At 36.0% G+C, this 16,903-nt stretch overlaps 1 protein-coding gene across 1 annotated transcript in view; it reads right to left on the bottom strand.

Annotated features, from left to right (window-relative positions):
* AGBL4 (AGBL carboxypeptidase 4) overlaps nt 1–16,903 on the bottom strand; it is a 1,193,307-nt gene that overhangs the window by 638,803 nt on the left and 537,601 nt on the right.

Genomic DNA, 16,903 nt, shown 5'->3' with positions numbered 1-16,903 from the left:
TGGAGGCCTGGTCCTCACAGTTATTTTGCCGAGGGGTACAAGAGACATATTTAGAGTAGCATTCTCCTTTTTATACAAACCAAAATATACTGTGCAGAATGCACTTTCCACTACTAGGATATCATGGTCCATGACACTTCCACTTGAGTCCAGTTGATTTGCAACTCCACAGATTTGGTCTCTGTTCCAATAGATTCTTTTTCCAAGTAAATATATACTCTTCTTTTAAACTCTTTCTTCAGAAAGCCTTGGTCAAAGTAACTACCCCCCACTCTAATCCTTAGTACACACTAACCTAGGATCTAACTTAAGGAATTTGTCTCTGGAATCTAGAATTTGGCCATCTACTAAAACTTTTAAATAGAAAAAAATAACATGTTCCAATTAGAGGAATATCTTGGGGGAAAAGTTCTGCTACTTGTTGGCAAGGAACAAATCTCTTACTGAGCCTCAATTCCCTCCTCAGAAAGTTAAAATACAAAAACCTCTTTAGTGAGGGTATTTCAGAGGTTAAATTAGTGTGATTAGTTGTGTCTCTGCTTTCAGTCCCTTAATCAGCACAGTGTTCTAATAAATTTGGTTTCAGGTGTTTTGTACAATGGGATTTCTAAGGTAGCCAGAAAAGAATTGTGAAAATAAAGAGAAAAACAGAAGACACGTTCTGTTGTTTCCTCTATGGTGTCCAGTAATTGAAATAATAGACTATAGGATCATAATTAATAGAATCTTCACAATGATTATTAGTTCTTAATACTGTTAGATCTCAAAAGTTGAGGTACAAGATTACCAGTGCAACTGGGCAACATTAAACAGGGATGAAATTAGAGAATGGGTTACAAAGCTCAAAAAATTAGACAAGCACTGAGGGCCTCACTAGAATTTGATTCTAAGCAGTATAGGACAGTACATATAAAAAGAATGACCATCCTCAAAAGTGAATCTTTAAAAATAGTAAAATATTATACTAAATCACAGAGATCCAGGAAGAACTAACCCTTTATCTTCAAATGTTCCTTAGCAATTCATTTCTATTATAAAACTATAATCAACACCATTTAGAAGTCAGAATTTAGTTTATAAGATACCTGGTATAGACCACAATTGAAGTGCTCAAGTCACATACATCTGTCTTGCCACTAAAAACATCTTTTTTTATTTAAATACTGTGGTCACAAAAACAAAGTTGTTCATAATATAGTTGCTTTTAACTATTTTTCAAATATAGTTTTCATGATTGAGTTACAGCTAGACAATTTACAACAACCTTCACCAGGGTACATTTCCTGCCACCCTTGTCCCCAGTTTCCCTTTCACCCTCCCTGATTTTCTCTCCCCTTCCTGTCTCTGGGGCATACATTTTTCTCTCTGTCTCTCTCTTTCTCTATTTTCTTTCTTCCTTTATAAAAATATTGTCTTATTAAGTCACTAAACTGGTTCAAATGTCAGTTTCTTTATCCATTTATCGGGGTTGTTAATATGTCTTGTCCTGATAACTCCAATTAATATTGGAAACTTGACATGCAATAGTCATGATTTAAGAGTGATTTGTAAACTGTGAAACATTAGAAAGGCTATTTTTATTCATTGTATCATTTTTCTAAAGAAGTAATAAATTCCAGCAGATGCAAGCTGTTGATTAATCATTTGATCCTTATATCCTAGAGACATAAAATAGGGGACCATTATTAGGTTAGCTACCATTAGTCTAGGCACACAGTACCAGGCACATTTCATGATTAAGGTAATTTTATTTAATTCTATAACTCCACTTTTCCCTCTAGAGCTGACTGTCTCACAAAAAGCACAAATATTCAGTACATATTTCTGGATGTAAATACTTGATCCACCTTGAGGTTTTAAGAAACAGTTAGAGATAACACATGCTAGAATAATATTTAATTCTGTTAATCAATGACAAAATGGCAGTGACCACAAGGAGGCAAGAATCACTGATTTTTCTTACCAAATGTAATCATATCATCTATTCTAATGAAAAATCATACTGGTCTTATGCTTATCAATGTACAGTATAATTTATTTTAGGAATCCTCCTGAACACAAGAGAATGTTATACTAAAATTCACAATCCTAAGGGTTGCATTAAAATTCAAAAACACACATGTATTTCAGAAGGAAATTTTAAAGAAGCTGTATTTGTTTAATGTGTATTCTTATGACACTGTTGCTAATTACACACAAATGAGAGAATCATAAAAAGTTTGTTGCTATCTCCTAGATCTGTCCTAAAATCTATGACAAACTTCACTGGCCTGCCCTTTATTATTTACCCCTTCAGATAAGCACATAATAATAGTTACTAAATTAAATTGGTCTCTTCACTCCCCAAAGCATGTCATGTTCATGCTTCAAGAATTATGCAGCTGCTTCCTACTTGGTCTATTTACCTGTGCTTGAGTCTCAAAACTACTCTCAGTCACAAAAATGTATTCTAACTAGTCAGGGCTATTACTGTGCGTCTCCAATAATTCCTCATCATGTTGATAAATTAAAATTTTCCTGGGGTGGAAAGGTAGCATGGAGGTAAGGCATTTGCCTTGCATGCAGAAGGTCAGTGGTTTGAATCCCGGCATCCCATATGGTTCCCTAAGACTGTCGGGAGTGATTTCTGAGCATAGATCCAGGAGTAATCCCTGAGCACTACCAGGTGTGACCCAAACCACCCCCCCAAAAAATTCATAGTGCCTTAAGAAATAGTGGTATCCCCCCTCTTTTCTGCCCTATAGCCATACTCAAACATAAATATATGCAATATATATAATAAATGTATATGCACAATCTGTATTTCTATTAAAACATTATTTTGGCTTCTGGGCCATAACTCCTGGTGTTTTGAGACTACTACAAGTTTTGTGCTCACTCCTGGAGTTTCTCAGGAAAACATGCAAAGGTGGGGATCAAACACAAACCTCCAGTTTGCTTCTAAGACCAGTAGTTCCCCATCAATGTATACATCATATCACTTGAACTACTCAAAACTACTCTGTAGTAGAATGAATCATTAAAAAATAAGTGGATTTCCAGGGGCCAGAGTGATAGTATTCATTTGCCTTGCAAGTGACAGATGTGTTTGATCCTTAGCACCTAATATGGTCCCCTGAACTCACGAAAAGTTATTCTTAAGTGCAGAACAATAGTAAGCCCCCCAAAACAATGGGTGTAGCCCCCCAAATGGATTTCCAGGGAACTGGAGAAATAGTATAGCTATCTATACTACCTTTCTTGTGCCTGGCATGGGTATAATGCCTCACACCTAATTTGGCCCCCAGCTACCTCCAAGAGAGATCCTTGAGCAGAGAGCCAGGAATAAGCCCTGAGCACCCTTGGTGTTATAGTCCCTGCCAAAAAACAAACCAAAAAAACGTGGGTTTTCATTAAATATACATATTTTGTGTATTAAAATTTATTGTCTATTAAAGAAGCAATTGACACCTTACAAAAAGGTATGCCAAATTGTAACAAATATTGAGAAAACATTTTTCCAGGATAAAGACTAAAAAGGGAATGTCTTAACTGTGGCCATTATTTAGGTCTTAAAAGTGGAGCAAACATTTCCACAAACCTCCCTTAGTTATGTGATGACTTCATGAAAAAGTAATAATTTTTAATATATTTTTTATTTTGATCATAGTGGCTTACATATTGTTGACAATAATATTTTAGGTACATATCAACATAATATCAGGGGAATTCCCATCACCAAATTATCCTTCCTACATCTCTGTTCCCATCCTACCTCCCATATCTTCCTCCCTCACCCCGGGGCTGCTAGAATACATGGTCCCCTCTGAGCCTAGCTTACTACTTAGTGGTCCTACACCTGTTTTAGTCTTGGAACCTCCCTTGTTTTCTCCTCTAACTGGGAGGCGGTACTAGATAGATCCAGTTATGTGGTTTTGTTTGAAGAAGAGAAAAGTGATAAACTGGGGTAAAAATCAAATACGCCAAAAATGGGCGGAGTCTGGGGCTCTCATCATCGGTTTGAGAGGCGAAGGGAAAAAAGAAGGTGAAACACCTCAACAGTACAAAAAGAAGTATCAAATAAAATATCCAGTGAGCTCTCCAACAATAAAGATAAGCACCACATAAAAGCCATGGTCTTGAGATAAAAAACATGGCAGAGCACCTAAAGAAAAAGAAAAGAAGAAAAGAAGTAAATAAATATAAATGAAGACAACAACTTCAATAACCATACCAAAATGAAGAAATCGACAAAAACTAAATAGATATAAAAAAATTAAAAAAAATAAAAAAATGTTTTGTGTTTTTCCTTTTCCCTCCTGCACAGGCACAGTAAATATTGGGGTCATTTGAAAAGGAATTCCCTTTGCCTAAGAGGTACAGGGTTTCTCCACCCTTGGAGTATATTGTCATGGGATTAACTATAGTCTCTGTTCAAGTTCATTTAATCTCCCCTTGGTGCTTTCGTGGTGTTTGGAAGATTTCTGCTTCGTCCTGGATGATAAAATCAGATCTCTGTATCTAGAGATCTCGGTGTCTGCATAGGTCAAGGGGTGGAACTTGTGATGAAGCCTTTCTTTGCGGTTCTAGAAGTTCTGTTCCCTCAGTGTCATTTTAATCCGTCTTCTGTGTTTGGTAGTCTTGGTCTTTGCGCTGATTTTAGGATGGAGCCTATGATAGCGGTTTTTGTTGTGTTTCCAGAAGACCCATTCCGTTGCAGTTGTCTCAGACGGATCTTTAGAACTAGAGATCATGGTTGTTGTGCAGGTCGTAGCTCAAACCCTAGACTAGGGCTTTTTTATTGGTCACAGGATACATACAGTCCAGTCATGTTTCTATCAGCCAGTCATCTGTAAATCGCGATCTTGGCTTTTGGACTGACCAAAGGGTGACAAGTCTTCTGATTTTGTCTTATCGTCAGCTGGAGGGATAGGACAAACCTTAGGTCAGGTTGTTCCCATTTTCCTCGTTGTCAGGATATCATGTTAGAGCTGTCACTTGATGGTGTCTGAACAGTATTGAGGATGTCCCGGATGGGATTTGTTTCCTGTAGCTGTCATGAAGAACTGTGTCGTTTCTATGTCTGAGTTCCAAGGTTCAAGGCTGGACGGATGGTATCTAATCACCTGGGGTCTAAATTGGGTCCACGTGACATATTTTCAAGGTGGGAGTTGTCTCTCTATTGTAAACAAGTATGAGTTCTTATCCCTAGTAGATAAGAGCTCGTTTTTATATGTAAGATTTCCCCCTTTGTTTTAGTGTGTCTTTGCAGGGGGAAATGTGCTACATTATATTGCCAGTGCATTTGGGGGTGGAAAAAGAAGAAAATGGAAACAAGTCACACACCCAAAAAAGATAAAAATAGAAATAAAAATATATGTGCATATATATATATATATATATATATAGTACAAAGATTTAAAAAAAATGAAATAACAAAGTAATTAAAGGAACAAAATGATGCAAGAGACTATCTTACATTTGGGGAAAAGCAGGTAAAGACGTAGTGCAATACAGGTCTTATACTTATGATGGAACTATAGGTTTCCCCATTGTCTTTTGATATTTTCTTGTGGTGTGTGGGTTCCCGGGTGCCTTTTCATCACACACCCTGACCTTCTTGAGATTGGCAAAAGTTTTGTGGCAGGGAGGTCTTGGGAAGAGTTCTTGCTTTGGGGATACTTTTAGAGCTAAGTCCTGTTTCAAGTAACAGTCCACGTTAGGAAGAGTTGGTAAGGAGGGCTACGCAGCATGAGTCAACAGTGGAGTTAGTTGCCTTTTCTTGCCCGTGACGAGGTGTGGGTTTAACTTGATGTCCCTTTGCTTGGATGTTGGGTACTGATTCGTTGGGGTAGGAGGTCAGTATTGTTACCTAATAGATTAAGAACTGAGGGTGAAGAGTTTTAATAAAGTGGGAAATCTGGCTGGGATTGAGGGGTGAAGGGATAGTCGGATTTCCAAAGGGGGGAAAGGGGAAAGTATATGTAAGGGGCAGGGAAGAAGAGAAGAGAAAATACATTAAAAAGAAAAAAAGAAGAAGAAAGACAGAAGAAAAAGAAAAAAAGTAGTGAGAAGAGAGGAGAAAAGGGCAAGGGAATGCTAGTTTGCTTGAATATATTCGATGACTAGGGCCTGTAGAATAAGTCTGTAGGTCATAGTTGCTGCTTCGGTGTTCTTGCTGGTCACGTGCTTCAAGTCCTAAAAGAAGGTATAACCCAGAGATAAAGTGTATGTTAAAGAGTTTTCTCGGGACATTCTCGTAGTGCAAGCTGGGTATGTTATCTCGTGTGACTGGGCCCCGAGATGCCATCTGAGTTTGTTAGTTTGTCTACCCTTTGTATCCAAGAACACTTGTGTACAGAAAAGCTGAGAGGTAATTTTAAATATAGTAAGATTAAGGCATTAAAACATATTGTTATGAGATATTTCCGTTGGAATCAGTGATTTCCCATGGTATTCTTTACCTGTAATCCTTCTAAGATCCTTAGGAGATTATTATGGGCCTTTGTAGTAGAAGGCTGATTACATACCTGTTCTCTCTATGCTGCTGTTTCTGCTGTTGCTGGTTTCTTTGTGGTATAATGTGTAGCCAAGGGCTTGTGTTATTCTTCTTTCATGTGTTTTGGGCGCTGCTCCCCAGTGTATGTTGACTGTTACAGTGTTTGGAGTTTCTACCCTGTTAAACCCTGTTATTTGATTGTTGAGTATTAGTTGTATATAAGGTGTATTTTCTAGGTGCTTCCGAATAGTGCTATCATTCTGTGTTTATCTTTCATCTTCTGACTTACTTCTTTTAACATAATATGTTCTAGGTCCTTCCATGTTGCTGCAAAGTCCATGATTGTATCATTTCTGACTGCCATATAGTATTCCATTGTGTATAGATACCACATCTTAATGATCCACTCGTCTGTTGTTGGACATCGAGGTTGGTTCCAAGAGTTGGCTATTATACTGAGTGCTGTGATAAATAGTGGGGTGCACACATACTTTGGGATGAATGTCCTTCCGACTTGGGGGTAGATACCTAGGAGAGCAATGGCTGGGTCAAATGGCAGCTTAATTCTGAGTTCCTTGAGCACTCTTCAGACTGTTCTCCATAGGTGTTGGACTAGGGGGCATTCCCACCAGCAGTGGATGAGAGTGCCTTTCATACCGCATCCTACCAACAGAGGCTGTTCCCATTATTTTTGACGTGAGCCATTCTTACTGGTGTAAGATGGTACCTCATTGTTTTTTTGATTTGGATTTCTCTGATGATGAGTGAAGGTGAGCACTTTTTCATGTATTTGTTGGCCATTTTTGGTCTTCCTCCGAGAAGTGTCTATTCATTTTGTCTTCCCATTTTTTATGGCTTTATTTGGTTTTGGGGGGGCTCAGCTTTCTGAGTGTTTTGTATATTCTGGATATCAGCCCTTTATCTGATATGTTGCATGAAAAGATTTTTCCCAGTCAGGTAACTGTCATCTTGTGTTATGTAGGGTTTCTTTTGCCATGCAAAAGCTTTTTAGTTTGATGCAGTCCCATTTGTTTATGTTTGACGCTAAAGTTCTTGCAAAGACCTTTTTGATATATAGGTCTTCGAGTGTTCTACCTATTTTATTCTCTATAAATTTTATAGATTCGGGTCTAATTTTGAGGTCTTTGATCCATTTTGAGTTGATTTTTGTATAAGGAGTGAGGTATGGGTCAATTTTGAATTTCTTACATTTTTCCAGTTGTACCAACAACATTTGTTGAAAAGACTTTCTTTGTTCCATTTCAAGTTCTTGGCTCTTTTGTCAAATATTAGTTGACTGTATATCTGGAGGTTTATATCTGGAAATTCTGTTCTAACCAACTGGTCTGAGGCTCTGTCCTTGTACTAATACCATGCTGTTTTGATCACTATGGCTTTATAGTATAGCTTCAGGTTAGGTAGTGAGATGCCACCCAGCTTCTTGTTTTTTAGTATGTGTTTGGCTATCCTGGGTCTTTTGTAGTTCCAGATGAATTTTATGATTGATTGTTCTAATTCTTTAAAGAATTATTTCTGAATTTGGATTGGGATTACATTGATTTTATATAGTAGTTTTGATTCTACCTACACATAAGCATGGGATGTTCTTCCATTTCCTTAGATCCTCTTCACTTTCTTTCTGGAGTGTTTTGAAGTTTCCCTAGTATAGGTCCTTCACTTCCCCTGTAAGATTGATTCCTAGGTACCTTATATTTTTTATACTATTTTAAATGGAGTTGTATTTTTGATCTCTCTCTCCTCAACTTCATTATTTGTGTAGAGAAATGCTACTGTCTTTTGTGTATTGACTATATAGCCAGCCACTTTGCTGTATTGGTTAATTGTTTCTAGGAGTTTTACTGTGGACTCTTTAGGGTTTTCGATGTATATCATCATATCATCTGCAAAAAGAGATAGTTTGAGTTCCTCTTTCCCAATTTGGATTCCATTGATTCCCGTCTCTTGTCGGATTGCTATTGCTAGGACTTCTAAGATTATATTGAATAAGAGTGGAGAGAGTGACCAGCCTTGCCTAGTTCCTGAGTTTAGTGGAAATGCTTCTAGTTTTTTTTGCCATTAAGGATAATGTTGGCTGTGGGCTTTTCATAAATAGCTGTAACTATCTTGAGGAAGGTTCTCTCTAACCCTATTTTGCTGAGTGTTTTCAACATAAAAGGGTGTTGGATTTTGTCAAACGCCTTCTCTGCATCCATTAAATATATTTTTAAAAAGTAAAATAATTTTGCTTTAGAACACTGAATATTTAGCATTAATTAGAACATGTATCATTAAATATGCTGTACGAAAATAAGGATAATAACGACATATGAGATCTCTGTTTATAAAAGTACTCTTATTCTAGTATCCATTATGTGATCACAAATGTGATGATATACAGTCACCAGGAATTATGATCCTAATTAGAGTAGTGTCTCTTCCTCAAAAAAGTCAGCTGCCATTGCTCCATCCTTTAAAAATAACTGTGACCATCTATAATAGAAGTTCAAAACTTATATTTAAATATCACAATTTTAATACAATTACTTCACATTTGTGTTGTATAGAGAATAACAACATACATTTTGACAAATTCAGACAAAAGTGACTTTGTCACATTTGGCTTGCCACTTACTAAATGTGTGACCTTAGCTTCTATGAGCCCTAGTGTGCTCAGTTATAATAGGAAGACAATTTTAATGTCCTTTAAAAGTTGTCAGGAAATTTAAGTACTATGGGATTTTGAGACACCTGGAACATCACACTATATGATGGCTCTCTTCTCTTCATCTACTTCTGCTAATGTCATGTTACTCCAAATGTTCCCCATGTATTTGGTCTCATAATAATTCTGAGTCAAACAGGACAGAAGTTATTTTTCCCATTTTATGAAAACTACATGATTGACTTAGAAATCTCCAGTTAATATTTATGTGAACTGGGAACTTAGCCTAGGTTTTCCTAGTTCATGTTTTACACTATTTACTCACTCAAAATATCGCCACAGCAAGCTCTGGATTCATGACAGTAAAAGACAGATCAACCACTTTTCCCTGTAGAAATTCTTCTTGGAATCATAGATTCTAAAGAAGGGGCAAAGGAAATAGCCAAGATATGCAGTAATGCCTCATCATACATTTTATGTAAATCAACTACAAACTAAGATCACAGGCAGCTCTTGTGTCAGTCCTCTGGCTCCAGGAGAGTTCTCCTTTTATAAAAATCTAGCTATGGTAATATCACTAGTTCCAATTTAATTATATGCTGAAAGGTCAGTCACTTGTCCTCAAAAAATACAGTCAATCATCTATCTCCTTCACCACCCTTGGAGCAGGCTTTGATGTTACTTTAGAAATGTTTCGATGTGTCTACAGAGCTATTTTAGCATTCTCTTAGTTAAACCAATCAACACTTCAAAACAAGAGAAACTTGGACATATGTTCTTCCTGATCATGCCTCACATTGAACTAAAACAGTCTTAACACATTAAAAACACGAAGGAAGTTCTCGCTACTTCCCCCTCACACCTCCCTGCCTCATGACCCAGTTTATGTACTGATTTTATTTGGCTTATGCAACGCCCTGCCTAATTCCCTGCCCTCACATCTCTTCCCTCCCTAAATCTGGAGCTGCTTGACTCAATATTATTTTTGCAAGTATTTGAAGATTTTTCCTTTAGCAGTTTAGGAAATTCAGCTTCATCTAACCCTGTATCTCAACTCCAGAGAATATGTACGTAGTAAATGGCAATGAAAAATGGTTTTTTACTAGCTTAATTTCTATGGCATTTCCCCCTATAGTATCATTAGTTTTCTCCACTCGTTACTACTTTATAGAGTCCTTAGCTTCTCTATTTTTGTTTCTGAAACTAAGTGTTAGCCTCTTTTCCATGCTCATGAGCTCATGACATGTAAGAATTGGGACATAATTTGCCCTTACAGTATTATGTCCTTCTTTTCCTTTCATTAAAATCTTGACATTAGTTAATTTCAATATTAAATGTTTCCAACATTCTCTGCACCACCCTTACATATGTGTATTTAATGCCTACTTCATACTCTATTGTACTTAGAATAAATTCATTTAACTATTGTCATAAAGTCCTTGTCTAATCTATTAACTACTCAATACTAATCAAAAGTAAAAGCTTTTTTTATAGCCTATAGTGCTATACAATAAAGCATGAAAATTAGTGTAGTTTACAGAATATGGGATTTTAGTTTGTAATCATACCTGTTTCTAGTTTTGTAGTCTTTGGGAATCTCAGTGAGCTTTTTGCGTCTCAAATATCTCATTTGTAAAATGATGATAATAAACCAAGCCTCATACATTACAGGTAAGTAACATATGACAGTTAATATAGTTGTAGGTGGTATGTAGACATGTAACTGAAACAGGTCTTGGGATGTGATGGATACTGCAGATTCCAAAACTAGAGATCAAAAACTTACATATCTTTTTCTAGCTTATGGAATTCTATTGGTTGGGAAAAGCATTTGAACTCAGATTTGGAAAATGCCTAGAATGGCCACATAAAAAGGCAATTGGTTAAAAGAAATGAAAGAAATAATTGAATAATGGTATAAGTAAAAACATGAGTTATATTAGAAATGTATGACACAAGTTGACTGCATTAGAAGCAGGAGCATACGCATATGATAATACAAGTTGGGTTTTTTGCATTCAAATAATGTCATTTACATGGACAAATGATTGAAGTGAAACTTGAGAAAAATCCTAACACCATCAGAAAACTTGGAAAACATACCAACACTTCTCTGGCATTGATCCATAAGAAGCTTTTGGTAAGAACAATTTGGCTTTGCCAGCATTCATGAAAGGTGTAAATAAGATTCAGAACTTTTAGTACAAAGGCAAAGCTCAAAGCACACATTTTTTTGTTGTTGTTGTTGTAAAGACACAGCAGCCTTTTTGGGCTTTATTAGAAAATTCTCGTGCCAGCTGTCTCTTTTCTCTGACTCACATTCACACAATATGCCTCTCTCTTGTTTCTTTCAGTACTGCACTCAGATACTAATGAGTTTTTGGGAATAGAAAACCCGGAGGAATAATAAAATTGGAGAAAGGAGTTCGTTGAGTTAATTTCACCGAAGTGCATCACAACATCCTGCGATGTTATAAGAATGAATATTCAAATAGGAATTCAGTCATGGGAAAATTAATTAAGAAAAATGTTATTGCTAATATTGCCTTTTATACTTACACATAATATGCAGACACACAACAATCTACTGGCTTCAATACTAACAATAATAAAAGATAGTCATTTATGAAAATCAAACATTCAAGAAATATTGTTGAGGTGCTTTCAAAATACTGTTAATTTTAAAAAATGACTATGGTTCCAGAAATCAGTTTCTTTAAATTTGCAATATTTTTATGGGCCCATAACTGGAGGTACTCAGATATACCTCTTGGTGATGCAAGGGGCCCATCTGCAGTATCTGTGATCTAACTGGTTGCAAGGCCAGTTTTCCCAATACTATCTCTACAGCCCCAGAAATCAGTTTCTAAAGAAATCTAATGTCACTTTTCATTGAAAATTCTTTAACAGAATCTAAATATCATTAAGAATAAAGAAAAATCCTTAGTATGCTGAGTGAAAATAATCAGAGGGAGAGGGATAAACATAAAATAATCTCACACATCTGTGAGTGAGAAAGGAAAGTAAAAGGAAGAGAAAAGACTGGGAGGATGATACTCAGAGACAACAGAAATGAGAATTAGGAGGACTAGTCCAAGTAGAAGCTTGCAACAAAGAGCATAGAGTGCAGTTAGAGTAGAGAAGGGACTACTATGACAAAAAAATGATTGAAAATGACACTCTGGACAAGAACTGAATGCTGAAAGGGGATAAAGTGGCATGTATGGTACCCCTTCATTAACAGTAGTGCAAACCATAGTGTCATAAAAGAAAAGAGAGAGTGAAGTCCAAAGGTAGGTGGAGGAGTGTGAGTAGGAGGGTAAAAGGCATCAGGGATAGTGGGAGGGAAACTAAGATCATTGGTGTCAGGAAATGCACATTGGTAAAGGTTGCTGTACATTACATGACTAGGTTGTTTATTTGTGAACAACTTTATCTGTGAAAATAAAACTTATTATGAACAACCTTGTAACCACAGTATTTAAAAAAATTAAAAAATTCTTACTAAATTAAATTTTTAATTTGAAATTAAAAAATTTTAATTTGAAATTAAAATTTTTAATTTTTAAATTTTAAATTAAAAAATCAAAAACAATCCTTAAGGGTTGCAACCTCCATATATGATTTATATGTATCTTATTATTTCATGTACTCAATTTCTCCCAAATATGCAAATTTCCTTTATTTGCACCTACTGTGTACTCTTATATGATATTTGATTTTTTGAGATACAGATCACTATCACTTCCTCCTCCTCTGCTACCCACATATGCATGGGTATTCTCACTGTACACTGGACTTAGTGCTAGCTAACAACAAACACTGCACACCTACAGAATACTAGGACCTGTGCCAGCATCTAAATATCTTATTATCACAGCCTGTTTATTTGGCTGCTTACCCACTAGACAGTACATTTACTGATTAATTAAACAAATACTGTATTACAACACTATGCTCAAGATGGATTCAGTGGTGAATAAAACAACAATCCTGTCTGTGGACAGTTTATAGTATAATTACATACATAGCTTATTACCTTTGAGTAATAACCTCTATATTTCATATGATCTAATGTTTTTCTTGAGGGGGCAGATCCAGCAATAAGAGGTTACTCCTAGTTCTGTACTTAGGAATTCATTTTGGTGGTGTTCAGGGAACCATGTTGAATACAGGGGGTGGAACACAGCCAAACACATGCAAAGCTAGTTTGTTAACCACTGTACTATTGTTTAGGACCCTAATTGAAATATTTTTGAATGAACAATAAATGTTTATATGGAATAGATGTAGTGTTTGATAATGAAACTTGAAAACAGGAGCATCCAAATTTCAGAGAGCCTAATATTAGAAACAGTTTGACATATCTGTAAGAAAACAAAATTTACATTCAAAAAACTTATTTTTGAGTCATTCTGTTTCCTAAATGTGTGACTTTGAGAGAGCCTTTTAATCTCTGTGAATCAATCATGAAGTTCTAACCTTTGTTGTTTAAAAAAAGCTAAAAATACTATCTTCAAACTTATAAAATGAATATCAAAGAGCATGGTGAGATTACCATTCTAGGGAATGTACCTTTAAGGCCCATTCTGATTTTTGGTAGTTGCTTTCTAAAGCATTATGCTAAGAAGGATTCTGAATCTGTATTCAGATTGAATATGAAGAAGTACTGTGATGAATTAGTAATATTTTATACCCCATAGACAGCAGTTATCTATAAAAATCTCATAAGTAGATTAGTGCTGTAAAGCTGGAAGCAATAAGGAATGGAAAGTAATGGACTAGAATGGAAAGCAAAGACAAAAACCCTGATAAAGCTAACTTGACCATCAGAGAGAATTTGTTTATTTGTTCTGCTAGTATGAATTTGTAGAATTTGTTTATTGTTCTGCAAGTATGTTATTTTAAACTATGAATATTATGTTTTTGGCACAAAAAATGGGTTGGATGAATGTGTGAATTAACATACAATTCATGTTTTTCTACCAAGTAATCTTGGGAAGGTACTACATCTGACATATCACACTATAGTTTATTACAGCTCTTTGAATAGCATATTTAAACTTTAATACATTTTATTCTAACTATAGTCCATAGAGATAAACAATTGTATTAATATATTTTGTGGGGTTTTTTTTGTTTTTTTTTGTTTTTTTTTTGGTTTTTGGGTAACACCCGGCAGTGCTCAGGGGTTACTCCTGGCTGTCTGCTCAGAAATAGCTCCTGGCAGGCACGGGGAACCATATGGGACACTGGGATTCGAACCAACCACCTTTGGTCCTGGATCGGCTGCTTGCAAGGCAAACACCGCTGTGCTATCTCTCCGGGCCCGTATTTTGAAACAAAGAAGATAAGGCTACAAGATTAGGATGACTCCTTAGAATTTATGTAATTTGGGTGTCAGTTTCCTTGCTAATTAAAAAAGGAAAAATAAATATAAATCTATTTTACTTAACTGATTTATTATAAAAATTCAAAACACTATAATTTGAAAAACATTGTTTCACCACAAGATCTATACAATAATTTGCTGGATGGGAACTAATTAGCTTCTTTAGCTTATTTCAGTATCATAAAACCTGAGAAAAGGCGCTTTTTTTTTTGTATTTTTGGGTCACAACCCGGCAGCATTAAGGGGTTACTCCTGGCTCTGCACTCAGAAATCGCTCCTGGCAGACTCAGGGGACCATATAGGATGCTGAGATTCAAACCACTGTCTGTTCTGGATTGGCTGAGTGCAAGGCAAATGCCTTACTGCTGTGCTTTCTCTCCAGCCCCAGAAAAGGCATTTTTAATAGCAAATTTTAATTTTTAGGAAGTAGTGTTAGGTGTCCAGTGCTACCTGGCTATACAAAAGAAGGATAATTCAACACTATAGTGCTGCTCTACTTTAGACCAGTGGAGTTTTGATATCACTAATGTAAAAATTCAGTGATGCACAGAGAATTGTGCAACATTCGGGATAAAATTCAGGGTCTCTATGTTCCATTCCTTTGAACCATTTCACTAGCCCTTTATAACAACATTTTAATAATGCAAAAACTGAGGCTAAAATCTAGGGTTACTAAAACAACTAAAAGATGAATTCACTGTTGACTCAAAAACCTTTCTTCCATAACAAAGATTATTCCTTTAATGGAACACTCTTGTTCTATAATATGTATCCTTTATTTTTAGCTTCCTTTAAAGACAAAAGACATTAGCCAAAGCATATGTCATATATAAACAGAATTTGGAGAGGGGGGAGGGGGAGAGAATGTGAGAGGGGGGAGAGAGAGAGAGAGAGAGAGAGAGAGAGAGAGAGAGAGAGAGAGAGAGAGAGAGAGAGAGAGAGAGAGAGAGAGAGAGAGAGAGAGATATTGCTAGCATGCATGTGATTTTATCCAGAAATACACAGGCTTGGAAAAGCAGGATGGCTGGAAGCAAATGTGCATATATGTTAGGGAACATGAAGGTAGTTTGCACTTGTAGGTTACTCTGAACCAGCATAACTGGGACACAGATTTCATTTGGTCTAAAGCTACATATAGTTTTTGTGTAAGTTAAAGCTACAAGGGGCCTGCAAAACTTCTGCTTATTGAAAGGTCTCATAATAATCCATGGTTCTTGATTCTGTTCTCAGGGCCTGTAGCACTATGCTTTGTTTCTGGATCTACAGATAAACCACCCTTTCCTATTGATAAGAGAGAAAATCATAGTTCCTTTAGCAAAAATGTTTGAGTCTGAGCTTGGCTTTTTATCAATCATATTAATTTGAAAATAAGCCTTTGGTTTGACTTTGTATTCATTAGAGTAAAGTGTGAATTTTTAAAATTTTTCTTTTCTTAATTAACAGCCATTGAATAAACATATTAATTACTGGGTCTCAGGGATATTTTGCCTCACCATTCAATAACAGTATATTTAAGAGTCCTAATAATAAAAAAAAGCTGCATTAATAATTTCTATAAACCTATTGTGAAACAATAAATAGTTTAGTTTCACTTTTTTTCAGCATTCCTTCACTGTTTTGTCTCTTTCCATAAATATCCCAGAATTATATATGGAATGACAAACTAATAGAGGTTTCCTGTGATAACTTTGATCTGATGAGTCATGCTATGTAATTAATATGACAAATCAGACAAAAATATTCTTGATAAGAGAGGAAGAGAACAATTAGAACTAGAAAAATGATATGGCCTTCAATATCTGGAATGTCTGCCTTTTTGGATTTCTGTTTCAAGAAAAACTTAAAGAGCTCCTATATGATCCAGCAATACCTCAACTAGAGATATACGCTAGGAACACACAGACACAGTACATAATGACCTTTGCACTCCTATGTTCCTTTCAGTGCTATTTACAATAGTCAGAATCTGGAAACAATCCAGATGCCCAACAATAGATGAGTGACTAAAGAAACTGTGGTACATCTGTACAATGGAATACTATATAGCTCTTAGGGAAAATGAAGTCATGAAATTTGCCTATAGATGGACATGGAGACTATTATGCTGTGAAATAAGTCAGGGAGCAAGAGATAAGCACAGATTAGTCTCACTCTCTGTGGGATTTAAGAAAAATTAAAGATAGGGGCCAGAGAGATATAGAAATAATACCCAAGGACAATAGGTAGGAGAGCTAGAAGAACTAGCCCATAACATGAAGCTTACCATAGAGTGGTGAGCATAGTTAGAGAAAAAAAACTACACTAATGACTATCATGACAATTATAGAAAAATACAATGACTGTCTTGAGGAAAGGCAGGGTTTGGGGGGAG

The sequence above is a fragment of the Suncus etruscus genome, chromosome 6, assembly GCF_024139225.1.
Source record: "Suncus etruscus isolate mSunEtr1 chromosome 6, mSunEtr1.pri.cur, whole genome shotgun sequence".
NCBI lineage: Eukaryota > Metazoa > Chordata > Mammalia > Eulipotyphla > Soricidae > Suncus > Suncus etruscus.
The sequence above is the reverse complement of the archived record's forward strand: the minus strand, read 5'-3'. Positions and strand labels throughout refer to the sequence as shown.